At 45.7% G+C, this 27,908-nt stretch overlaps 1 protein-coding gene across 2 annotated transcripts in view; it reads right to left on the bottom strand.

The window, feature by feature from the left end:
• The window catches only part of PLXNB1 (plexin B1), a 175,959-nt gene extending 151,731 nt beyond the window's left edge, over positions 1–24,228 (bottom strand). For both annotated transcript variants that reach the window (XM_018557973.1, XM_018557974.1), the window contains exon 1: positions 24,165–24,228. The gene's annotated coding sequence lies outside the window, so the exon portion shown is untranslated. The remainder of the gene's footprint in view (positions 1–24,164) is intronic.
• Positions 24,229–27,908: the final 3,680 nt, after the last annotated feature.

Genomic DNA, 27,908 nt, shown 5'->3' with positions numbered 1-27,908 from the left:
ATCTGCCGTCTAAAGCCAAAATTCAGGAAACCCATGAAGGTAGGATGTTTCTCAAAGAAGAACTCCAATCAGGAGGCAGTTTTTCATGAATTCACCTAATTTTGTGATGTACATATCTTTTTTTGCTATGGAGCTGCAACAGATGCAGCACAGTGAAGGTGCCTTCCATGGCAGGTCGCGGCAAACGTCTACCAATCAAAGGAATTGGTTGGGGGAGATCTCAGTGCTGAGTGAATGTGTACTGTGAGTAACGGCTGATATGTTGTCGGAAAGCAAGACAATAAGACAGTGCTCATTTTATGCTCAAGGCCATAAAATGTGAATGTAAACTCTAACAATGAACATATTTCTATTATTTGGGCCCCTTTTGATTAAAAGTGAACTCCAGGAAAAAAAACTTGTATTTGAATATATTTATCAATAGCCACAAAGGATACAAATTCTCTTTGTGTGCATCAAAATCCTTTACAAACTTATATAAAAGTAGTAGTGACATCATCACTGTGCTGTATAGCCTGTGCAGAGGAGCAGAGTTGTGGGACGGGGTCAAACATGCCCCACCTACTAGATGCTGGCTGCAGAAAACTACAGGAGGGGGCAGAGACAAGACCAGTCACCCTGCACAAGGAGAGAGAGCAGCAGTGAGCGGTCTTTTTACAGGAGGGGGTGGCGGCAAGACCAGTCACCCTGCACAAGGAGAGAGCGCAGCAGTGACCGGTCTTTATTACAGGAGGGGGCGGAGACAAGACCAGTCACCCTGCACAAGGAGAGAGAGCAGCAGTGAGCGGTCTTTATTACAGAAGCTCCAAGTATCACACAGATTACTGCACAGATCTGGTCAAAGGTAGTGGAGTCAAGGGAATGTCAAACCCTCTAATCCACATTCCTATTCCAGGTCAGTGGCTCAAAGTATTGAAGCCAGAGGAAAATATAACAGCTGGCATTTTTAAAAAAAAGTATGGTTCAGCAATGGCAGCCTACCTATGTTGTCATTATACTGTAGGTTTCCTTTAATAAAATCTAGAGTTAGTTTAGTCATTGCAAAACCACAAGGTGTTATCGCATCTCCTCTTTCCACATTACCTACATTCCAAGCAGATTAATATATACCTGAACCTTGCGGAACAACACTGCCGCTCTTCCCGCGTTGTGTAACGTGCTGCGGCATTCATAACTCAAGAGCCCAGCGGACGAGTATAAGCCGCCAGTGGACCTCGCTGAATTACAGTCATTAAGTCTTCGGGAATTGAGTCCTGTTTAATCATTACATCCTCCAAGGCCAAGCGGTGAGGTAAAACGTGAGGGTCAGCTCAATGGAACGATAAATTAGGAGAGGCCAGATGTGTGCGCTTAAAGGGAAAAAACCTGCTGACATGTCAAGAGACAACAACGGTAAGATCAACATTGCCCCAGAGGCCTTCAGATTAGCTGCCCCATGTAACAAGGACTAACCCTGTGTACACTGCTCCGGCACAGGGGTCAGCTGGAAGCGGTTGACACACACCGGGATTGTTATGTTAACCCCTGTGAAGTTATGAGGGGGGGGGGAGGGGGGGGGGATTTATTAAAGCCATTGCAAAACTTTTTTGGAAGTGTTGTCCCTTTAAAAAGTTCTGCACCTAGTTCATATATCCCCTGAGAGGGTTTCGTTAAAACACATACAACAGATTCAGGTAGTTCTTATTTGCGCCAATTTCGTGTCACTATGGCTGCGACCGCCAGTTCATATATAATGAAAGTGGAGTTATTTAAGACCAAGTCTGAGTTGGCATACAGACACATGCTGGTGCTCAGAGTGAGGCCTTACTGCACAGTGGCAGGGCAGCTACTAGTTGCTAGGATGCGTATGACATCCCCAGCCCATTCAGTTGCTGGCTTGGTTGTTAGGATGTTGTCGGCTGCAAAGCATCCTTGGTTGCTAGGATGCTGGCACTGTGCAGCTGACAGCACCCTAGCAACCAATGACACATCTCTGACAACAAATAGCAACCAATGACACAATCAATGTCAATAGTCAGCTGATGACTTCCTGGATGACAGCTGAATATAAACAATGAGTCGGGGTTGTTGGCTGACATTATTGGCCAAATATGGCCATTACAATATTTGGTAAACGATGTCAGCCAGCATCTCCAGACCCCAGTGGCCATATATAATCAATGACGTCAGCCAGGATCTCTGCCCCTTTGTTTACATTCAGCTGTCAACCAGGGAATGTCCAAACAGGAGCTGAATGGGACCAGGAATGCGTTGTTGGTTGCTAGGATGCTGTCATCTAGCAACCAATGATGCTGTGCCTTCAACAGCATCATAACAACCAAAGATGCTGCGCCTTCAACAGCATCCTACAACTAATGATGCTGCGCATTCGCCAGCATCCTAACAACCAATGATGCTGAGCCTTCCAAAGCATTCTAGCAACTAATGATGCTGCACCTTCAACAGTATCCTAGCAACTAATGATGCTGCGCCTTCAACAGTATCCTAGCAACCAATGATGCTGCGCCTTCAATAGCATCCTAGCAACCAAAGATGCTGCGCCTTCAACAGCATTCTACCAACTAATGATGCTGCGCATTCTACAGCATCCTAGCAACCAATGATGCTGCACATTCAACAGCATCCTAGCAACCAAGGATGCTGTGTGGCTCCGGAGCTGAATATTGACTGAAGATAAAGTATCAGCAAATAATCAAAACCCCCCCAAAAAAACAAGTTTTGGGTGGTACTGACTTGCACAATACTGACAGCCAAATCTGAATCAGTTTTTTATGGGGGGTCCAAGGGCCCATTCACACAAGCCTGTGTGCTGGTGTGTGTTGTGTATGGGTGGTGTGATGCGTTGTTAAAATGCATCGCAATGTTTCCTCTTTTTACATGTATGTAAAACTACAAAAAAGCTTAACTGAACTTTATACAGTGCAGCACGTTGCACGTCTGCATTGTTACACATCACACAACTATGATGTGAACAGGGCACACAGAGCGCAATTGTTTTCTATGTGCCCTTGCGTTGAGCCTATGTTGATGAACACAGTTCGACCCCATTCACACTGAGCGACATGCAAATCGCGTGACTTTGAGCGGCGTGTCGCGCAACATCTTCCTATTGGGCTGTATGCAATCAGGAGCAATTTCGCTCAAAATCGCTCTAAAAAAGGGTCATGTAGAAGCGACAAGCTACCAGCGACGAGCTACAAGCGATATTGAGCGATATTGAGCGACATTGAGCGACGAGATGTGAACAGCTACATTGAAATTTATTGGTGAAACTACATAGAGCGATATAGTGCGGAAATATGAGCGATATCGCTGCAAAAATCGCGCGATAAATCGCTCAATGTGAACGGGGCCTTCATCTGGTGTGAATGAGTCCCACAGTGTCACATTAACTGTTCTGGCGGATGGATACTGTGTCTCACTTATAGACCTCTATGCAGCAAAATCAATTGAGATGATATAATAAATAGATGAGATAAAATAAAACTGACGCTGTTTTATAATGTGTACAGTGTAACGTAGGCGGGCCCTGGCGCGTTCAGCCTGAGTGATAATTCACTAGTCCCGGGGCAGTGAAGGGCTGTAACCATGCCCATGTGGCACAAATATTGACATGACACTGCCAGTGAGGCGTGCAATGAGACATGCCTGGGAGCAGAGAGAGGATGGCAGAAGGGGGGGGTGTAGCTGAACCTTCTGTAGAGGTGGCTGTCTATATCCTGGGAGTAGAAGATACCAAGGATGACTATAGACACTGAGAGTGCCCACTGTTTGCAATCAGAGAAATCCTGTCTGGCAGATCGGAGTGAAAAAGCTAAAACTGCTTCAAACATGCAGGAAAAAATGGAAACTCGGCCAGTTTTAAAGTTAAACTCCCAGATAAGTAAATATTATCGAAGTACAAGGGTCGTGTGTGCTCTTCCTTGCATCCTGGTGAGCTTTGTGTATTTCTTCCAAATCTGTGCAGCAAATGCCTTTGCAAGCCCAGTTAATACCTTGTAAAAGCAGCAGTGACATCATCACTCTGCTGTACATAGCCTGTGCAGAGAGAAGAGCTGTAGGAGGAGCCCAGCAGGCTCCACCTACTACAGGCTGCCTGCAGAAAACTACAGGAGGGGGCAGAGACAAGACCAGTCCCCCTGCACAGGCAGAGAGAGCAGCAGTGATTGGTCTTTATTACAGTAGGGGGAGACAAGACCAGACACCATGCACAAGGAGAGAGAGCAGCAGTGATCGGTCTTTATTACAGGAGGGGGCGGAGACAAGACCAGTCACCCTGCACAGGGAAAGAGAGTAGCAGTAACCAGTCTTTTTCGTAGGAGGGCGCGTAGACAGGACCAGTCACCCTGCACAAGAAGAGAGAGCAGCAGTGAGCGGTCTTTATTACAGGAGGGGGCGGAGACAAGACCAGTCAATCAGCACAGGGAGAGAGATCAGCAGTGATCGGTCTTTATTACAGGAAGCTCCAAGTTCCACACTGGATTACTGCACATAGTATCACACTCTATATCACAAGCCGTAGGGTTTATACCAAGGATAGGCAAACGAGACACTGTAGCTTTTGTGGAACTACAAGCCCCATGAGTCACTGCAAGGCTGACAGCCACAAGTATGACTCTCGGAAGCAGAGGCATGATGGGATATGTATTTGTACCACAGTTGGAGTGCGGAGGTTGCCTATTCCATTCAATATTGATCATCATTGTATTATTGATGAATGGACAGCCCTTCCTCCCTATAGTAAGGTTGGCCTGTCCATACAGTTTGGAATGTTGTGTCTGTTCGGAGCATCTCGTGTTCTACTGCGCAATTAATCTTCACCACCTGTGCTGAGAGGCTCCCCATAAATCTGCCAGGTAGCCTGTAAAACCGATACCCTGCATATGACAAGATGGATTTTATTTCTGCTTCAAAGCCACGGCTTCTTTTGTACATTTCCCCGGATCCAGGGTACGATCCATCATCTCTGCCCGCTGCGAGTCCGCCCAATCCGAATCCAGGACACGGCGAGCTGATATACTCATCACTGTCCCATATTGTCCCAACAGTCAGAGCCGCACTGGACAATGACAGTTGGGAGAGTGTGATCACAATCGATGGCTGTTCCATAGAATAAATCCTAAAAACTAAAACTGTTAGGCCCCATTCACACTGAGCGTACCGCGCGATATCGCGGGTATTTACCGCGCGATATCGCTCTCCAATGCATGGCAATGGGGCTCTGTCCGTCGCTGTCGCGGGTCGTGCGTCGTTACAGCAGGACCCTTTTTGGAGCGGATTTTGCCGCGATTCTAGTTTGCTCAATGCAACCATTTGCGCGATACACGCGCGATATCTCGCAAAATGCAAATCGTGCGACAAACGCGCGATTTGCGAATCGCTCAGTGTGAATGGGGCCTAAGGGGGAATCCCCACTTACACAGGTTTTATTCCTCAGCATTGGTCATGTGACCCTCCTCTGAAGAATATCTAAGATCAAGAAATTTGTTATCTCTCTTTATTTTTCTAATAATAAGGAAAGGAAGATGATTTATTTAAAGCTGAAACGCGATTAAAAACACCCTTTCAAAAATTGAGCGGAAACCACGCTGTAAACGATTCCGCCTTGGTGTGAATGGGTCCTTAGGGTGGCTCCTTACACTTGCAGGGTCCTAAGGAGACACCCTTGTGTGTGCTACTACGCTGTGTGTCTCCACTAACACACAGGCACAGCAGGGCAAGCCACTTCCCTCCTCCCTGCTCCCCTTTCCTTCTTAGGCCTGGTTCACACCTGGGCGTTTTACAGTGCGTTCCTACGCTCTGTAAAACCCTCAACATGTGAAAACCAATGATTACCTATAACCAATGGAACGCGCTGCAAAACGCCCTACGCCCAAAGAAGTAAAGGAGCTTCTTTGGGGCGTATTTGCTGCGCGTATCCATTGGGATACAGCCAGGTAGTCCTCGGAAACGCTCGTTTTTTTTACCGTGAATTGCGGTAAAAACGCCAGACACGAAACGCGCGACAAACGCGCATATTCGATACGCCTAGGTGTGAACCCAGCCTTACTCCTATCTTCTCCATGCTAGTAGATGGACAGCTGCTGGAGACTGCTCTGTCCCATGTGATCTTGCACTGGAAAGTTCAAGGAAGCTGACCTGAGAGAGTTGGAGCTGTTCAGAAACATTATGATTGTAAGTGTTTGGGCAAACATATAAAGAAATGCTTTGCTGGGTAATGTACATTTGTTTGATCTGGATTCATTATTGCAGACATGTTTTAGAGTTTAATATTACTTTATTGTTATAATTAATTGTTTGCTTTAAACAATTGATAATTAGGGCACCTCAGACCCCATATGGTGCTCCTTTCACTCCAATGGACTTGCGCTCTCATCCACTCATGTGAAAATGTCGCATTATGTTCAGCAACATCTCAACGTGGCCAATGGTCTGCCTCCCTTTTTATGTATTCTCCAATAACAAGGGGCCGGTTAAATTATTTATGCTTTTTTGACATGAATTATTTAATTCATCTCAAGTTGCAGCAATTGGGACAAAAGTGGGGAAAACAGGAAAAGGCCGCTGTCTGCCAGATGTATAGCATGCATCATTAAAAGGAGCGCATTGGGTAGACGGAGGGTCATCCACTAACAATGCAGGGGGCCTAAATTTGTTCAACACCACAATGATCAATAACCAATTAGTGTGTTATCACTCGAACGTCAGGAAAGCCGGAGTCAAATGGCGGCATGCGCAGCTGCTTTATTGTTTCATTGGAATCGCTGTTTTTCATTTTTTTTTTTTGTTGCAGTTACATTGTGACAACATAATCATACTTCAGAAGACAGAATCGCACAGCTCCCTCTATGGAGACAAGCCAACAATGTATTTCATTGTTACAAGTCCATTGTTACAAGTTCATGTTGCTAATTCGACCTTTAACATCATGTTCCATTGAAGCGATATTAAAGTCAAAAAGGTTTTTTTAGGCTACTTCAAATTCTGATAAAATCACTTACAATGGATGCTGCCCCTTGATGTTTAAAAGTTTTAGCTTCCTGCAGAATCAGCTGGTCCCCTGAGCTCTCTCCTGTTTGAGGGTGGCTCCTTTCCCTTGCAGGGTTCTATGGAGTCACCCTGGTGTGTGCTAGTAAGCTGTGTGTGTCTCCACAAACTCACAGACACAGCAAGGCAAGACACTCCCCTGCTCCTCCCTCCAAGATAGTAAATGGACGGCTGCTGGAGTCTGCTCTATCTCTTGTGATCTTGTACTGGACGGGAAGTTCAGGAAAGCCGAGGAGAGAGAGTTGGAGCTGTTTGGAAACATGATGATAACATGTGTTTGGGAAAAATTTTTAAAAAACACTTTGCTGGGTTTGATCTGGATTCATTATTGAAAAAAGGTTAGAGATTTTAAAAGAGAACTATGGGGATAGGGCTTTCCCCCATAGTTCTCCTTAGGGTAACTGGAGGACACCACAAACTAGCGTCCTCCCGTCACCCTAAGCTCAGTATAGCGTGAGCTACAGCTCGCGCTATACTGAGACGCTGAAGCGGATCCCGATAATTATGTCTGGATCTGCCCAGCTGCGGGAGTGACAGCTGGCTCTGCCTATCTAGAGGCAGAGCCAGCTGTACCCGTCCTGTCCCCCGTCCGTTCCGCCAGTCAGTGCTGGAGGATCGGACAGGGGAGGGGAGAATCCAGTCCCTCCCCTGTCACGGCAGAGAGCCGTGACAGGATCGAGAAGAGAGCGATCACCGGTATGTGTTTGCTCACCTCCCGATCTACTGAGCCGACATGTGACAGTCTCATTGTCACAGGTCGGCTAGAACTATGAGGTGAGTGAAAAGCACTCACCTCATAGTTCTCCTTTAATACTACTTTAACACCGATATTTAGGGCTCGTTCACACCAGATGGAGTGCGTTCCGGCCCGATTCTGGCCAGAACGCACTGCATCGCATTGCGGCCGGCTCACTTTTTTGTGGGGCAGGAGGGGGAGTGGCGGTCCATGGTAGTAAATGGCACCGTAGCCACGCCATCCGGCCGCACGGTGGTCCAGTGCGATCAAAATGCTGCAAGCACTATTTTGATTGCACCGGGCCGGACTGCAAGCATAATGTGCCTTGCGATCCCATGCGGCTGATCACATTGCGGCCGGAGGGCGTAGCTCCGGTGCCATTCACTTCAATGGCTCGCCACGCCCCCTCCTGCCCCACAAAAAAATTAGCCGGCCGCAATGTGAGGCAGTGCGTTCTGGCCAGAATTGGGCCGGAAAGCACTGCATCCGGTGTGAACGGGCCCTTAGGGTATAACACGGAACATGGTGGCATTAAGGAGACCCCCCCCCCCCTAACCTCAAACCACCACTAGAGAAAACCTCAACATTTTAGGTGCCAGCTGTCATTTGTAGGGATCATTGGTGACCTGGGTTCTGGGATTTTACCTACTTTCATGATAATGAAGACATTGCTAACCTACCTTCCAAAATCTAAAAGTGGCCAGACACTGTGCACATTGTGGCTGGTTCTTGAAGATCAGCTGATCAAAGGAGCCGGTCGGAAAATCTTCGTACAAGTTGGCAGCCAATGAGCTGCTGGCTCTGTTTAGGTATTCCAGAATACAATAGAAACAGCGGGGATTCCTCGGTCAATGCACTCGTAGCATTGATGGAGGGATCTGCAGAGTATGTCCAACTTAAAACCATCAAAAGGCTTGTGCCCAACTTCCCCCACCCAGGGTTGGTCGGGTTGTACCCCTCCAGACCTTAATCAACATTCCATGAAACAGAAGAACAATGGAAACTCTTATTCCATCAATGCTCAACCATTTTTTTTTCCTTGTTCACACAAATGGATCAAAAAATGTTTTGAAACACACGGTGACACCAGGGGACTTCTGGTGTCACCTTTCTGGTGTCACCGTGGACTTCAACAGAAATACTGTTATTTTTTTATTTACAATGGGGTCATTTTACGGGGCCGTCTTAAATTTAGCGCTTCGAGGGATTCTCTTTGAACCCTTTGACCTCGGAGGCCCCGAAACATAAGGTCCAGGCTTGTAGGTCGAACATATAATGGAAGGACAGAGAAGAGCCTGTTCCTGCGGCTGTCCTCTAATCGTACATAGAGCACCTGTTCCGGAGACCCTCAGCTGTGTTCCAGGTTAATTGCAGGAAGGAATGTGACCTCCAACTGAAAAGAGGTGCTGGGCATACTTTGGATTCCTGGCAGGGAAGTCGACACTCCGGGTTTTGTTTTAGGAGAGCTGCCTGCTATGACTTACAACTCCAGAGCCGCATAACTGGACATCTACAAATGGCTTTCGGCTGTCCTTTGTTCCCAAGTCTGTAGCCGCTAAATCACCACCATATCCAGGCCGGATCAGGAGGTGACACTTCTCACGGCATCTTCTGTCCATAGGAGTTCCAGTGACAAAAACTTTGGCACATACAATTTTGGCAAAAGTTAATATAGAAAAACATTTGGCACATGGTTGTGCGATTTGAAAGAGCAATTAAACTTGATATCTTCTATAAAAATCGCAAAGGAATCGAATGATGGCCGACTGCAAGGAGATGTCATGGAAATTGGCCCATTCTAATGGGGCAAAAATTACACTGATTTTGCCAAGATTGCCGGTGTTTTTTTACTGTCTCAAATCCATTTCAATTCCAATTACAAAGCAGCCATGGTTGCTAGAAATGTCTGTTCCCTGGGAGCACACTGCAGAGACGGACACTTGCTTTCAGTGGGGAAGCAATGGTCTCTCTGCAGCAGTCCACCACGCCCCCTGCAAGTTAGAACTAGATCTCGCCAAACAGTGGGGAGCATGAGTTTTGCAGTGCAGTGCTCTTTATTATCCAGGGGCATGTTGGACCTCTGCAAAGATAACACCACTTCCACACAAAGAGCAAGTGTCCCACTCTGCAGATGACTGTAATGCTATAGAACTTAGCAGGGGGTGTGTCGGACCTCTGCAGGGAGACCACTGCTTCTATACAGACAGCAAGGGTCCCCCTCATCAGCTACTAGCAGGGGTCAGGCTTATGTATGTCCAGCTTTCGAGAACAACTGGAAGACCGAGATGCAGGGTTGTCACCCTACAACAGGAAGTGCCTGAACATCTCCCAGTCTTGCTGCGCAGGAGATTACAGGAAGCTGATACCAAGGAAAATTGGGTACCTATTGGGTACCTTAGCTGTCTTTAAAATACATTGATTTAATGCTTTTTCATTTTATTTATGTAATGATTAATTTTTTAAATAATATAAATAATGATTTTAAATACTGCCAGTAGGGGATGTGTCAGACATCTGCAGGGAGACCACTGCTTTTACACAGTGAGCAAGGGTCCCACTCTGCAGCTGATTGTAGTGCTATAGGTCTGACTTAGTAGGGGGTGTGTGAGACCTCTGCAAAGAGACCACTGCTTCTACACAGCAAGCAAGGGTCCCACTCTATAGCTACTGGCGGGGACAGGCTTATGTATAGCCAGCTTTAGGGAACAAATGGAAGACAGGGACACAGGGTGGTCACCCTATAACAGGAAGTGCCTGAACACCTCCCAGTCTTGCTGTGCAGAAGATTACAGGAAGCTGATACCAAGGAAAATTGGGTACCTATATTAGCTGTCTTTAAAATTAATTTAATGATTTAATCATTTTTTTAAATGTATGTATTGTTTTATGATTGCCAGTAGGGGATGTGTCTATACAGTGAGCAAGGGTCCCACTCTGCAGCTGACTGTAGTGCTATAGGTCTGACTTAGTAGGGGGTGTGTCGGACCTCTGCAGAGAGACCATTGCTTCTACACAGAGAGCAAGGGTCCCGCTCTTCAGCTTCTGGCGGGGACAGGCTTATGTATAGCCAGCTTTAGAGATAACTGGAAGACAGAGACACAGGGTTGTCACTCTATAACAGGAAGTGCCTGACACATCTCCCAGTCTTGCTGTGCAGGAGATCACAGGAAGCTAATGGCAAGGCAGAATTCAGCACTTATATTAGCTGCCTTTAAAATACATTTAAAGTGACATTAAAGTAAAAAACTTTTCTCCCTCCCCCCAATGTTAATTAAAGCACTTACATTAAATGATGTCTCTTAATCCGATCTTCCTCTTCTTTCCTGTCCTTTGCAGCATTCTCTCCAGCGGTGCTGCGGGTTTCCGATCCAGCGCTGAATCCTCTGTCCTTGCTGGCACTTCCGACCCCACAGTGTCTGCATGCGGGTGCACGCGTCCATAGACTTACCTTGTGTCTCTCCTCGTCTCCCGGCCGAAAATCCGAACTGCGCATGCGCCCGCCCCATAACGCTTTGCGGCCTTCCTGAGCATTTTCGGACAGGAGCGTGCGGCGAAGACAGGGTAAGTTTAAACCGCTTTTAAAGTGTTTGGGTTTTTTTTCCATATATCTGCTGCTTGCTAGCCATATATATGCAAACAACTTGAGGGTTTAGAAACCCTTTAATGATGTTTCTTCAATACATACATACCAAATAATAGCTGGATAAAAATTTCTATTAACATTTTCTCCACTTTAACCCTGAACCGAAGCCCCAAAAGTACATCTTACATTGCAGTCTAGGATGTATAGTTAACATAGCGGAGCCAATATTGTTTTTGCAGTAAAAAAAAAGACTTGCCAAAACAAACCGCCCTCCATTCTATAAATCTGACAAAAATTATTGGCAGTGACTTATATAGCGAGAAAAGTGCGCCGAATGCGTGCCCGACGTGCCATAGCAGGAGCCGAGCGATGCAATCCAAGGGAATAATATAACAGAGCTGGTATAAATTTTCCAGTCCAGTGGCACTTCCAGGACTCCAGCCCTTCTCAGCGGCTCCCATGGAACCGGCTCAGATAAGGTATTCAGGCAGCAGCTGTTACTGAATAGATGATAAGCCAGTCAGACACCCTCCCCCAGCTTCTAATTCACCACCCTGGAAGAATGGGAACAAAGGAATCCCAGGCTTCCTTCTCAATCTCACCCTGATGGAGCATCTTTTTTTAATGACGACTACCACCGCCTGAACACATTAAAGGCTGCAAACCCGATGGCAAGAATTAAAGGGCCACTAAACATTAACTACACACTGACATACATAAAAAAAAAAGTTTTCACAGCGACGGATAAACATGACCGAGTTTAACGAACTTACCAGAACTGAACATAGTTGCAATCTATTAATTACATTGAAAGGTTAATCTGGTAAGGCGTTAATGTAAACGTGAACCCATTTAATGAAATCACATATAAGCCTTAACACAAATCCCAGGAGCCAAGTCGCCAACGGTCCATTAAAATTGCAGCTGGTGCCTACATTTTGACATAGGCATGGTCCAATGTTGTCACCATCAGGAAACCCACCCTAGGAAATGCCATGCAGCCATTGTTGGAGTTGGATCAGCAGCACCAAGTGCTTTAGCAAACTTACGCTGACCATATGCCTATAGATCTGCAGATTTTCTATGGTCAGATGGAAAAAGTGCAACAGATTCCTCCATCTACCCTAAACTGTATGGATGGAGGAATCTCCCACTTGGCCAAGCTTCAGTATCTGGCTGGTCGGCCCCGCTGGCTGTCAAAATACCTTTACAATCTGATTGGATGCAGGCATTGTTCAGGTATTTTTAAAGCCAGTGGGACCGACTAGCAAGATACTGAAGCTTGGTCCAGTGGGAGATTCCTCCATCCACATAGTTTAGCGTAGATGGAAGAATCTGTTGCACTTTTTCCATCTGACCATAGAAAATCTGCAGATAATCTATAGGTGTATGGCCAGCTTTAGGGGCTGACTTATAAATGTTCCACCCACATTAAAGTATAAATCCTAACTGGATGACATTTAGGACTTGATGTATAAATCTTCAGCCCAGTGTATAGCGGGGGAATGCCGTTCGCACAACTCTACCACCACTAGAAGGCGCCAAGAAGCATGGGAAATTCTTAAGCTCCCCAGCGCCATCTAGTGGTTGCAATGGTGTGCGAATGGCATTCACCCAGCTATACACTGGGCTGAAGATTTACACATCAGGTCCTTAGTGTTATCCAGATAGGATTTATACTTTAATATATTTCTACAAAGAACCACCATAGGTACCTAAATCTGTATTGGAATTGGCCTCTCATAACCATCTGCATAGCAACAGTCAAACTGTGAGGGGGATGGACAGCAATGGAACATGTGTTGATGCGCTTGTTGTAACGAGTGCACTAAAGGCAGAGCAATGCACCTGATGTATGCCCGATGCATTGCAGTGCCATTCATTGTAAACTGCCCCTCAACTCATTGTACAGTAAAGCAAGATGTTCAGCAGTGGACCACACAACACATATACTCTGCGTTGTGGTGTGCTGCATTGTTAAAAAGGGTCATGTGTGTTTTTTCATCCGGTGCATTGGCAACCCATTCATAATCAATGGACAGCCTTAAGACAATGCACGCCAAAATTAGCACATGTGCATTAATGCACCACAATTAAATGCTAATGTGCGAATGAGCCCTTATGGGGTAAGAACATTTTCAAAAAGTCCAGTTGTGGTTTAGATCTACTAAAATGATTCCCCTCCCCGGGCACTGCAGCAGATTCCAGCTACGTCCTCCTATCTGCACTGCGAGTGTATTCAGCATCTTCCAAAGTTTGCACATCCTTCAGTCCCTACCCCCCTTCCCCTCTTTTGTCATCAACTCTCCAAGACAATCTTCCCCATAGACAGAAAGAACCCCAACAGAGAGGAAGATCTGGGCATTTAGTTGTCCGGGGAGTAGAGGAGAGGGGAATGACACATTCCTTAGTGTGAGATCACAGGCACAGACAATGCACAACTTCCACTAGCCACAAGCCTCCCCGCTGCTACTAAGTTAACCCTTCTTGAGCCATCTGAGGCAGTTAGCAAGATGCCACCACAAGGACGTGTTTCTAGAGTTTCTAATAGAAGAGCGGGTTAGAGCTCCACAATTAACCTATTAACAATTTTGTCCCTGGGCTGCTTATATGCAAATCAGCTGATTTCCTAAACCAGGCTAACCGCAAGCATTTCTTGTCTCTGTCTGCCCCACTTTAAAGTGACTTGTTGAAAAATGAATATGCAATGCAGGAGTCAGTCTGTCCAATGCAGGGGCCAGAAGGATTTTTTAGGCGCCAGCTCTATTGACTACAACTAGAGAAAACCTCATAAGTTAGGCACCGGTTGTAATTTTTAAGTAGCATTGGCTACCTGGCTCCGGGAATTTGTCTCTTGCAGTTAAGCACCTATCAATGTATACCATAAATACAAGAATATGCTCACCACCAGGGAGCTGCAGGTGCAGTGTAAGCCTCATGTAAAAGTAACTAGCTGTATGCTGTTGTCGGTGGGTATACGCTGGCACTATGTAAGCCCATGGCGTGATGGGAATACGCTGGCAATTCCAGTGTACGCGGGTCTATGAAACCCTTAAAGCGAAAAAAGAAACAGAAAAAAAACCCTTGAAAAGAAAAGAGATCATGGCTGACACATAAAGGAAATCTGCTTAATAGTAGGAGCCTTTTTGTCCTCGATTTTGACAACATTTTGGCAGTAAAACACTTGTAATCACGATGCAGGTTAATGTTTTAAAATGGTGCACTGCATTGTGGCGCCATTCATTTTCAATGACACCCCAATGCACTTACACAATGCAACAGACCCACCACCATTTCAGCTCATCACAGTACACACATGTGACCCATCATTGCATTGTGATGTCTGAATAAAACACGGCCGGACAAACCCCTGGGGCCAGGTAGTCAACGTTCCTTACATTTTACAGACAGCGCCCAACTTTTGAGGTTTTCTCTAGTAGTTGTCAATAGAGCTCCTAAACAAATCCTGCTGGCTCCTGGATTGGACAGACTGGTTCCTTAATTCCATAATGATTTTTTCCACCGCTGCAATAAAAGGTTGCAAGCCCATTAAAATCTGTGTTGGCCGCCTATTCATCTGTTCATGCTGGAACAGAACAGGGCCTTCTCTAAACTGTTGCCACAAGATTAGAAGCAAGCAATTATCGAAAATGTCTGTGTATGTTGTAGCAAAAACACTAGAAACATCTGGGCTTAAAGGAGAACTATGGGGTTAAGTCTTTTCCCCACAGTTCTCCTTAGAGTAACGGGAGGACACAAACTAGCGTCCTCCCATCACCCTAGGCTCAGTATACCGCGAGCTACAGCTTGCGGTATAATGAGAAGCCACAGTATACCGCGAGCTCCTGCTCGTGGTATACTGAGACGCCGCAGCTGAAGCGGATCCCGACAATTGTGCCGGGATCCGCCCAGCTGCGTGACTGACAGCTGGCTCTGCCTATCTAGAGGCAGAGCCAGCTGTACCAGCCCCCTCCCCCGTCCGTCAGATCGAAGCGGGGAGGGGGGAATCCAGCCGCTCCCCTGTCACGGCAGAGAGGCAAGCGAACGCCGGTAACTGTTCGCTCACCTCCCGATCTGCTGAGCCGACCTGTGACTGTCTCATTGTCACAGGTCGGCTAGAACTATGAGGTGACTGAAAAGCACTCACCTCATAGTTCTCCTTTAATAAGAGAGGTGGCCCCATAGGTTTGCTCATACAGTAGGTGTGATGGTCAGATGACCACAACCATTTAAGTATTAAGTAAACACTGCAACTTTACCAAAATCAGAATTGTAACCCTGTATTTCCATGTATTAAACGAGTGTCTGTTAGGTAGGTATTGGCCGTCCTGTAAATACATGTCCTGAAAGTTACTTATATTGGAGCCGGTTACTTGATTAAGGATGAAATGTTTACTCTCCAGCAAACATTAATAATTCACAACAGACACATTTCACAGATGTGCTGCCGATACCACACGTGACAAGAAGACTTTTAACTCTCTACTATCGTTATGTCTAAAAATAAGCGCTGCCGGTTTCTAAAATGTCCATATGACATTTTGGAAAATTCACAGCCGTTTTTGTTTTAATCTTTCTTACTGAAATTAGTTAGTTGATACTAAAGCAAACTCATATTGGTGATGCAGGACCACAAGCATCAAGACACATCTCACAATTGGTCAGACCCACAAGAGCTTAAAGTCTAGAGTCCCCAAATCTCTCACAAGGAACAGTCTGGTCAAAAGCTGATTAACTCACCAATAAACATTTGGTTGTGGAACTGTTTATGGTGTTCCCATGCTTCACTGATAAGCTTTTGGATGTGGGACTGTTTATGATATGCCCATGCTTCACCGTTAAGCTTTTGTTTGTGGGCCTGTTTATGCTGTACTCATGTATCTCTGATAAGCTTTTGGTTGTGGGACTGTTTATGCTGTACTCATGTATCTCTGATAAGCTTTTGGTTGTGGGACTGTTTATGATATACCCATGCTCCGATAAGCTTTTGGTTGTGGGACTGTTTATGATATACCCATGCTTCTCTGATAAGCTTTTGGTTGTGGGACTGTTTATCATATACCCATGCTTCGATAGGCTTTTGGTTGTGGGACTGTTTATCATATACCCATGCTTCTCTGATATGCTTTTGGTTGTGGGACTGTTTTTGGTGTACCCAAGCTTCACCGATAAGCTTTTGAATGTGGGCCTGTTTATGATATACCCATGCTTCCCTGATATGCTTTTTGTTGTGGGACTGTTTTTGGTGTACCCATATGTCAATGATATCCTTTTGGTTGTGGGACTGTTTATGGTGTACCCATACTTCAATGATAAGCTTTTGGTTGTGGGACTGTTTATGGTGTACCCATACTTCAATTATATGCTTTTGGTTGTGGGACTGTTTATGGTGTACCCATACTTCAATGATAAGCTTTTGGTTGTGGGACTGTTTATGGTGTACCCATACTTCAATTATATGCTTTTGGTTGTGGGACTGTTTATGGTGTACCCATACTTCAATGATAAGCTTTTGGTTGTGGGACTGTTTATGGTGTACCCATACTTCAATTATATGCTTTTGGTTGTGGGACGGTTTATGGTGTACCCATACTTCAATGATATGCTTTTGGTTGTGGGACTGTTTATGCTGTACTCATGTATCTCTGATAAGCTTTTGGTTGTGGGACTGTTTATGATATACCCATGCTTCGATAAGCTTTTGGTTGTGGGACTGTTTATGATATACCCATGCTTCTCTGATAAGCTTTTGGTTGTGGGACTGTTTATCATATACCCATGCTTCGATAGGCTTTTGGTTGTGGGACTGTTTATCATATACCCATGCTTCTCTGATATGCTTTTGGTTGTGGGACTGTTTTTGGTGTACCCAAGCTTCACCGATAAGCTTTTGAATGTGGGCCTGTTTATGATATACCCATGCTTCCCTGATATGCTTTTTGTTGTGGGACTGTTTTTGGTGTACCCATATGTCAATGATATCCTTTTGGTTGTGGGACTGTTTATGGTGTACCCATACTTCAATGATAAGCTTTTGGTTGTGGGACTGTTTATGGTGTACCCATACTTCAATTATATGCTTTTGGTTGTGGGACTGTTTATGGTGTACCCATACTTCAATGATAAGCTTTTGGTTGTGGGACTGTTTATGGTGTACCCATACTTCAATTATATGCTTTTGGTTGTTGGACTGTTTATGGTGTACCCATACTTCAATGATAAGCTTTTGGTTGTGGGACTGTTTATGGTGTACCCATACTTCAATTATATGCTTTTGGTTGTGGGACGGTTTATGGTGTACCCATACTTCAATGATATGCTTTTGGTTGTGGGACTGTTTATGATGTACCCATACTTCAATTATATGCTTTTGGTCCTGGGACTGTTTATGGTGTACCCATACTTTACTGATAGGCTTTTGGATGTGGGACTGTTTATGATGTACCCATGCTTCACCGATGAGCTTTTGGTTGTTAGACTGTTTATGGTGTACCCATGCTTTACCAATAGACCTTTGGCGGTGGGACTATTCATGGTGTACCCATGCTTCACCGATAAGCTTTTGGTTATGGGACCGTTTATGGTGTACCCATGCTTCTCTGATAAGCCTTTGGTTCTGAGACTGTTTATGGTGTTTCCATGCTTCACCGATAAGCCATTAGTTGCGGGAATGTTTATGGTTTCCCATACTTTACTGTTAGGCTTTTGTTTGTGGGACTGCTTACGGTATACCCATGCTTCTCTGATAAGGTTAGTTTACGGTGTACTCATGGGAACCAAACTGAGAAACCAAATTAGATATTTTTACCTTTTAAATATTCCTGCCACAAGGTGCCTTTGATAAACTTTACCAGCAGAAAGATCCCCTCTGAAATTAGATTCATTTTATAACAAAGGCCTGACTTCAGAGCCATCTAATGTCAGAATAAATGACTTTGTCCTCTGAAAGGCACTCTTCCTGGACAGACCAAAGGTAGATGGTGGGGTTGTGTCTTGAAGTCAGAGGCCCTAGTAAGAAATTGAAACTAGATGCAGAGAGGCACAAACAAGGGTTTCTCTGGGTAACAAAGGCAATTTCAGCAATTGTGTGGTGTCTTCTCTGGCCAGGGACTGGCCACGGGCTGAACAAGAATAAAGTGCTTGCTGTTTAGCTTGGATGGGGGAATCTCCCCTGCTTTGCTATCGTATTCTGACAGCAATGGATGTGTCGTTATCACAAATACCCAAACAAAATCAAGCAGTATATGGCAAGCTTTAGACATGTCTTTAACATTTAAAGCATAAAAGCCCAATTCAAGTCTTGCACCTTTATATCTCGTTACAGTTTAGTATGCAAATTATTTTTGCTTGAAAATCCCTTAAAATACCTTTTTCTTTAAAAATGCTGCTTCCTGCCCTCCAATCCTTCCAACAATGCAATGATTTATGCTTGCAGAGCAGAGTAATAACCACACCCCTCAGCACAGTGTTGCCTTGTATTGCAGAGGAGGAAAGGGGGGGCGTGTCTTATCAGATCTGTTACTCACGGCTGATTACTGATTATGCTGGGTCTATCTCTGGTGCCTATTGGACTGCACATATTTAGACACACTTTACAACCTATGCAACAGGAAAGTGGAGATAAGACTATAAAATTGGAGGCCGTTAGTACCATGTTTGTCTGACCTGACTGCATATCTATTTCAATTGGGCTTTCAAATGTCTGATGGGTTCACTTTAATCTGTCACTAGCAGAGGAAGAACAGTTGCAACTATTGCATACCTAGGCTCGCTAGCTGCAGCAGATACAGTTTGCATAGTGATAGCAAACCAATCAAAATATGTCTTTAGGCTAACATGAACTTACAGCAAAAAAACAAAAGAAAACATAGTGTGCCATACCCTAATTGTAAACCTATACATGGCTAGGCTTGCTCAGACAATGCTGACCCATGTCTACGAGTCAATTTAAAGGTGTTTTTCCATACATCCTAAGTGCAATACGCGTCAGTCTCCATTACGTAGCGGGCCGATTAAATCTGTCAGCCGCAAGGGTTAAAATGGATTGTTTGGCTGTAAGTCAATAGACTCATTTCCAAAAACACACAAACAGGGACGGTGTTTAGTGACAGTCCCTATCACTCAGCTGGACTCCAGAGACCGAGGCACAAAGGCCACCAGACTCTCACACTCCCTAATTTCACTCAGTGGCACAATCTCGTGGCCGTTCCCTGAGGCATCAGGAGTGAAGTGCGCACAGAAGAGAGTGCTTTTCCCAAGAGGCAACTTCCACCTCACCATCAATAAGGAAAAAACAGAATCCTGATTTATTGGTGTTTTCCAAGATCAGTCAGGGGCACTTTTCACAATGTAAAACAAAACAGCCAGCACCCCCCTCTGTCTTTATTGCACCGGCCCAGAAGTAAAACACTTTGAACTAAATCAGCTTGGTTCAAAACATATCACTAAGACACTAATGGCTACAAAATGATATACTGCAGCCAGAGATAGGGCACCACAGGGGGGCAGGAAGGGGGTGGGAAGGGGGTGGGAATCCTAAGATGCCCATACACATTGGATGAAGGGTACAAATTTTGGGCAACTGTAAATGGTGCAAACAGTTGTTCAAACTTAAATATTTGTTCGCACTTCCGCCAGGTAGTAGTATCACATAAGTCTGACAGTTTTGTGCCATTTGGGATGACCTTTGAGGAAACAGCATTAAACAGGAACACTTTCCAATGAGGACAGGACGATCTCTCACCAAATCAGATCAATATTTTCCAACATATGCGTCAAAACAAAAAGAGTGCAAAGTTTGTTTGTTGTCTTTTGAAGTTAGCCAAAGCCAGAGCAGAAAAGTCTGCCCCCTGTCACCATGCTGTAAAGCAGGACTCTTGCTCTCTGGGTGGAAGCAGTGGTCTCTCTGCAGAGGTATGACACCCCCCCTGCTGAGTCAGAGCCACATCTCACTCAGTATGGGGTGTGTCAGAGCGCTGCAATGATACTGCTGCTTCCCCAGAAAAAGCAAGGGTTCCACTACAGCCTTCCAATCAACAGGGAGCATGAACTTTGCTGATTACAGAGCTACAGGTGTTTTTCAGCAGGGGGCATGTCAGTTCTCTGCAGAGAGACCACCACTTCCCCACAGAAAGAAAGGATTGTTTTCTACAGCATGCTATAAGATGGAGAGCTCTGACTCAGAGGGGGCAGCTGCACAGAAGGATGCTTTCTCTCTGTGTGGAAGCAGTGGTATCTCTGCAGAGGTATGACACTCCCCCTGACCAGTCAGAGCTAGAGCTTTCCAATCAACACTGAGTATGAACTTTGCTCTTTGTGTGGAAGCAGTGGTCTTTCTGACACACTCCCTTCTTAGCAAGAGCTAGAGCTTTTCAGTCAACAGGGAGCATGAGCTTTGCTGAATGGAGAGCTCTAGCAATACGTAAGCAGGGGGTGGCTGCGCAGAAGCATATTTTCTCTCTGTGTGGAAGCAGTGGTATCTCTGCAGAGGTATGACACGCCCCCTGCGGAGTCTGAGCTAGAGTTCTCCAAATCAACAGTGAGCATGAGCTCTCCAATCAACAGTGAGCATGAGCTCTCCAATCAACATGAAGCATGAGCTTTTCCCAGTGCAGAGCTACAGGTGTTTCTCAACAGCGGGCATGTCAGTTCTCTGCAGAGAAACCCTTGTTTCCCCACAGAAAGAAAGAACCCTTTTCTACAGTATGCCCACAGTGGATCAGCTATTTTACTTGGGCTGTGGCTGCTTTCTAATTAAAGTAACTTGTAAGATATAGAGCTCCATCTCTGACTCAGAGGGGCAGCTGCACAGAAGGACCCTTCCTCTCTGTGGGGAGGCAGTGGTCTCTCTGAAGAGGTCTGCCGCTCCCACTGCTGAGTCAGAGCTAGAGATTACTATTTTGCAGGGAGCATGTTGCAAAGCTATATGTCTTTCTCCGCAGGGGGCATGTCAGACCTATCCAGAGAGACCACTGCTTCCCCACAGACATAAATAATCCTTTCCACCAGCATGCAGGCAGAAAATGAACTGTAAGATGTCGCACACCTTTTATTTTGATACGCCTGGAATGTATTTGACAGATTTAAATTGAACATTTAGTCGGGCTTTCATTAGAAAGAGACCTGTAAGATCAATAGGCAGCTATCCATGGGGGGTCTATGAATACTGTTCATTCTTGGAACGGTTGCCAGGTGGCAGCAGAAAGGTTCACATTCAGCACTCGTAAAGTGAAGGAAATATTCTCTTTGCTCCTGGGAAAGTTCACATTTTCAGCGATATTTTCTCAGCGACCCTGTGCTCATTATCGCTCATTTGGTGCATGTAAAGGAAGCTTTTGTATGATCGCCAATGAACAATGTCATGCTGCAAATCGCAAGCCAAACAGTCCCCCGGGATTAGATGAAATCAAATGATACAGAGTCATGACATGCAATAAAACAAAAGAAAAATGTCAAAATATTTACAGATGTATTGTTACATATAGAACGAAACATAGAATCCTTTAACAACCTCATCGTATGGGTGGCCACCCAGTGACCCATCCAGACATACACCGACTTATTGCTAGAAGTTCCTTCTACATTGTCGTTCCTTCTACTTATGCAATCATAAAGCGCAGGCGGCAGTAAAGCAATGTAACCTAGCCGGGGTCAACAACCAATGACAGGCTGGCCTTTGGCAACTGCATGGCAGCCAACTCAATGGAAGAAGGATTATAACTCCTGTGCATGATCTCTCTTTGCAAAGTCTGTTTGGTACAGCTTGCGATTTATATGAATGCGTTAACTCGCCAAGAAAGCAGCAAGTTGAAACAAAGGCTGGCGATCTTAATTTCACTTTTGAAACATTAGACATCAAAAACAGCTTGGATTCCGCCCGCAGTTTAATGATTTGTTTATTTCTGTATTTAATACGGCTCCTAACCCAATTCTTACTCCCCGGTGGGACATATTCTGAAAACTGCAAATTATGGAACTGTTTTCACCCTAATAATGCACAACAGCCACAGGGGACACTAATGGCTCAGCGATGCCTGAAAATAGTGCATAATGGGTTGTTAAAACAGACGCGATTAACCACTTACATGCCGGCACAGCTGGAGCTGCAGTGGAAGGGTAGAGCAAAAATTCCACCAACATCCTGATGTATCATACAAATTACTGCAGGGCTCAGGGGAAACGGTGAACCAGCAATTGAAGAGCTGAGAGTGCCAGATAGTAAGGCAAGCTGGGATTTGTGGTTCTTTAATAACTGTGCTATAGTTTGCACAACTCATCTGTACTGTATTTAAGAGAAGCTTGAGTGAAGTTTGAAACACCTACATTATACATAAAAGCATTTCTACATGTGAATGCATTAAAGTAATGGTGTTGGATTTTATTGCATATAGTTGCCTAGTAATTTCCAAGAGACATCCACCAATCACAAGCAATACAGTCTCTGAGTCCCACAGACTCAGAGATTCTCTACAGCACAGGTCCAACGCTTCGCCATCATAAAACCACAGATCTTTAGGTTTCCCATTATAAGACTAAGGACCCACAGATTTCCCATCAGTGGATCACATACCTATATTCCCTATCATAGGATCACAGACCCATAGTTCCCCCTAATAGTACCATAAACCTGTAGCCTCTCCATCATCGTACCACACACCCATAATTCCCCAAAACAGGACCATAGATGCTTTGCCTCCCTATCATAGGACTACAGACTCATAGTTCATCATCACAGAATCACAAACCCAAAGTTACCCATCATAGGTGCAAATACCCATAGAGTCCTTGTCATCGGACCACAGACCCATAGTTTTCCCATTATAGGACCACAAACCTGCAGCCTTTCCATCATAATACCATAGAACCCCAAAACAGGACTATAGATTCTTAGCCTTGCCTTCATAGTACCACACAGCCATAGTTCCCCATCAGAGAACCAAAGACATATGGTTCCCTATCACAGAACCACAGACCCATAGTTCCCCATCACAGAACCATAGTTTCCCATCATGGAACCACAGATCCATAGTTCCCCATCATGGAACCACAGACCCATAGTTCCCCATCAAAGAACCACATACCCATACATCCCCATTATGGAACCACAGACCCATAGTTCTCCATCGCAGAACCATAGTTCCCCATCACAGAACCACAGACCCATACTTCCCCATTATGGAACCACAGACCCATTGTTCCCCATCATGGACCCACAGACCCATAGTTCTCATCACAGAACCATAGTTCCCCATCACAGAACCACAGACCCATACTTCCCCATTATGTAACCACAGACCCATAGTTCCCCATCACAGAACCACAGACCCATAGCTCCCCATCACAGAACAGACCCAAAGTTTCCAATGATAGCACCACAAACCTGCCACTTTTTCTTTTAACACATATAATAAAAATCCCATTAAAAAGAGATACTGGCAATAACAGAAGCTACCATAGGGAAAAACTTACTCTCACTCTGCAGCATCAGAAAACCAGTCATTTCCAGGGGTAAATTCCCCATGCCTGGGCATGTCCCTTTAAGACAAGCCTCTGCCATGCCTATGCACACTACTGCTAGAATTCTGCGAAGTGAGTGAAGTTGTTTTTTTTCGTGCTTCTCCCCATCAGGGTGACAGCACAGGATTGCACTTGTGCTATGTATCAATAATGCAAGTGACAGGGAACAAAAATACCCAGCGCAAGTGTTCAGCCCTGACCATTGCTCATGCAGCATGAAGAATAAACAGAAAGGATCTAGCAGCAGCTGTGTTTTGACAGATCCCAGCACATCAACCTTACCTGAGTGCAAGCTCTTCCTCCCAGCTGCCCTTTAATAATCCACAGGGAGCCTGGCACTGCCCTGGTGCCACCTACAACCCAGCCAGCCGCAGCATGCAAGGTGCCCACAGTGACCAGCCCAGGTTTGTGCTGGATTTTTTTTCTTTCCTTTGTGCCAGTTGAGGTGTGTGCCCTTAAGCAGGTCCTCTTTGTCTCAGTCTGGGGTCATCATGTCTCTTCATGTTGCAGGAGGTGGGGAGGGAGGGGGGTCTCTTGTAGTTACTTGGGTCCCCAGCAGCAGTCACCAGCTCCGTGCATTTAAAGGGATCTCCTTACTGAATTCCGGGCGATTGCCCCGCTGGCCCCTTTGTGCTGCGATCTGACTTGTGAGCGTCTCATCCCGTCCTCAGCATCACTCCGCTCGCCCGATCTCCCCCTGCTCCTCTCCCGTCCCCCTCCAGATTTCAATCTGCCTCCGCTCCGCTTTCCCCAACTCAATGGAGAAGGCCCCGCCCCCCGTGGTCACGCCCCCCTCCAGCGCTGTTGCAGCCAGGCCAGCCTGGAAACAGGATCGATATTTGCATAGCAGCGCCCAGATGCCCACTGGTGTTCGCTTAGCCACGCCCCTCTCTGGCTGGGAGCAGGCGGCTCCGCACAATGGGAATATGGGAGGCAAATGTGGCAGCGGTGTCACCTACAGATACATGTCTGCGCTGTGCTGATAGCTGCTCCAGCAGCAGACGGGAATAATCGCATTTCCACAAGCAAATAGAGTTGCTCCTTTAAGCAGCCTGCTTAGACAGCGATCAGGATGAGTGGCATTGGGAGGCAAAGCAGAACCTGGCTGCCTAAACACTTTTCAGGCTGACCTGTCAATCACATGCAATGGTCACTGAGATTGTTGGGTATGGCAAAGGGCTCCTGGGTGAGAAAAAATTTAAACCCCCCCCCCAATTCAATTAGAGCGAACAGCTAGGGAAGCCTTTCTCATCCTTTTTACCCCAGAGCAACCTTTACAATTTTTTTCAGGAGTCACAGAACCCTTGCTAAAAACATTTAGACCGACCGTTCGTGGAATGCTAAATCGTAGATCGTTTTAAAGGCACAGGCTGCCTATAAAGGAAAAATACGCATTACATTTTTGCCCATAAGCCTGCATTTTTTGCATTTGATCAGAGGATGGCGGCTGCAGTGTTCAGCCTCCTGCAGACTATTGCCCCAGCTCCAGGTCCATATGCAGGTACGGACCCCCGGTTATGGAGCTGGAGGGCATCACTTTACTTGTTTTTCATTACTATGAGTTTCTCTGTCGCGGTGGCAGATGAGACTTGTAATGGATCTGTGAATGGATGGCATGGCTGTGCAGGTGGAGCCAGATTCTATAGAATATACAGAAGCTGCGGGAAGAAAAATGCTGTGATTTAGCAAGGGGGGGCCGGTTTGAGGGTCGGGGCTGCAAAATTGCACCATGTTTCATGTTCCACCCTAAATATGTAATAATAGGAAGAACGAAATGCAGACAGTAAAAATTGTGGTGTCCACATAGGCAGTCAGTAGAAGTGCCCCCTTTGCTTTGCTGGTCAGTGTAGTGACCTCTTGTATTGGTGGTCATTGTAGAAATGGCCTCTTGTCATGGTGGTTAATGTAGAAGTGTACCCTTGTATCAGTGGTCATTGTAGAAGTGTCCCCTTGTATTGGTGGTCATTGTAGAAGTGCCCCCTTGTATTGGTGGTTATTGAAGAAGTGCCCCCTTGCAGCGATGATCATTGTAGAAGTGACCTCTTGCATCGGTGATCATTGTAGAAGTGACCTCTTGTATCGGTGATCAGTGTACAAGTGACCCCTTGCATTGATGATCAGTATAGAAGTGACTCCTTGCATTGCTGATCAGTGTAGAAGTGACCCCTTGCAGTGATGATCAGTGTAGAAGTGACCCCTTGTATCGGTGATCAGTGTACAAGTGACCCCTTGCATTGATGATCAGTATAGAAGTGACCCCCTTGTATTGATGATCAGTGTAGAAGTGATCCCTTGCATTGATGATCAGTGTAGAAGTGACCCCTTGCATTGATGATCAGTGTAGAAGTGACCCCTTGCATTGATGATCATTGTAGAAGTGACCTCTTGTATCGGTGATCAGTGTACAAGTGACCCCTTGCATTGATGATCAGTATAGAAGTGACCCCTTGCATTGATGATCAGTGTAGAAGTGACCCCTTGCATTGATGATCACTGTCACATAGAAAAAAAGGTAGCAAGTCACTTTCTCCCCCATATCTTGGAGTTTGGGTATTTCTTTTCACCCATGGTGGCCAAATGGAATGAGCCAAAGGTGAATGTGTGCTGCTGGTGCAGCCACCATTAACATCAACCTATTTCTTTGCCCTGAATGGGAAAAGGATAGGTTCTCTTTAAAGCATATACTTACAGTGCCGTTCTCTACAGTATTGAAGATCACCCACTACCATTGGCAGAGTAAAGGGACTAAAATGATAGTTGTGCTTTAAGATTGGAGCTACCCACAGCGTATCCTGGCATAGTTAGTGAATCCACCTGACAAAAGTTTTTCCCATGCTTGGATTGGATGAGCGTTCATGTTTATGCCTACGGAGAAGGGGTAAGGAGATGATAAAGACATGATATGATTAAGATATAAATATAAACATAAAGACATGCTAGACATGACTGGCACCGGCTTGACATGGAGGAAAACATTATCAGCTGGCCATCCAGAGGGGATGTCTGAATAGGTCAGGGATTGCATGGAGACACGTGGTTGTCCAATCTGACTTTAGCTAGGTAGGTGAAGATCATCTCACCTCTGAGGCTACTTTAAGACCGGAGATGATTGCTGCATATATCGGGCCACCAGCATTTAAATCTGGAACCCATTCTATATATAGGGGCACACCATCACCTCCGTAGACAACCCAATTAAAAGGAAAATTGGTCCCCTGAAATTCATTATCTTATCTATTGCTTCCCCCAGGATAAGACCGGCATCTATTGTGATTGGATGACTTAAAAAGCTCATTGGATTCTTCATTCATCTCTGCTGATAGAGCGCAGATGAAACATAATTTATTATTATCACTGTTATCATTTGCATAATTGTAATTATTATGAGCCTCACCATCATACTCCATGGCATAGTACAGCCGGCACGGCACACTTCCAGTCCTGCATAATCCTCCACTGCAGCCAGCAGACCGCTGCCAGGTAAAGGGGCTCTGAGGCTGACTATCCATTCTCTATAAGACCAAGGCCAACGCAGGGCTGGATTTCCCACACGGCCAATCAAGGCCCGGCCTCGGGGCAGCAGGGAGTAGAGGGGCAGCAGGGGTGTGGAATTCCTATCTCCTGATGCCCGGGCAGGTCATTGTTTTCTACATTTAGCCCTGCTTTAGGCAAGCGGAGCTAAATGTTCAGCGGGGAAGCCGCTGCTTGTTTTCTACAAGTGATCTCTGCGACATTGTATGCAGCCTGCAGGTCTGCCATTCTCCATGTGGGGATGCAGGGAGTAGAGGGGCAGCAGAGGTGTAAAATTCCTATCTCCCGATGCCCGGGCGGGTAGTTGTTTTCTACATTTAGCCCTGCTTTGGGCATGCAGAGCTAAATGTGGAGCGGGGAAGCCGCCGCTTGTTTTGTACAAGTGATCCCGGCGACATTGTATGCAGCCTGCAGGTCTGCCATTCTCTATGGGGAGAGGTTTGGTAGGTGGGGGGGCGCATTGAGGAACCTGGCCTTGGGGCAGCAGAGAGAGTA

The sequence above is a fragment of the Nanorana parkeri genome, unplaced genomic scaffold (genome assembly GCF_000935625.1).
Source record: "Nanorana parkeri isolate BGI_ZX_2015 unplaced genomic scaffold, ASM93562v1 scaffold314, whole genome shotgun sequence".
Lineage (NCBI taxonomy): Eukaryota > Metazoa > Chordata > Amphibia > Anura > Dicroglossidae > Nanorana > Nanorana parkeri.
Note: the sequence above shows the minus strand (reverse complement) of the source record. Positions and strands in the feature narration are given on the sequence as shown.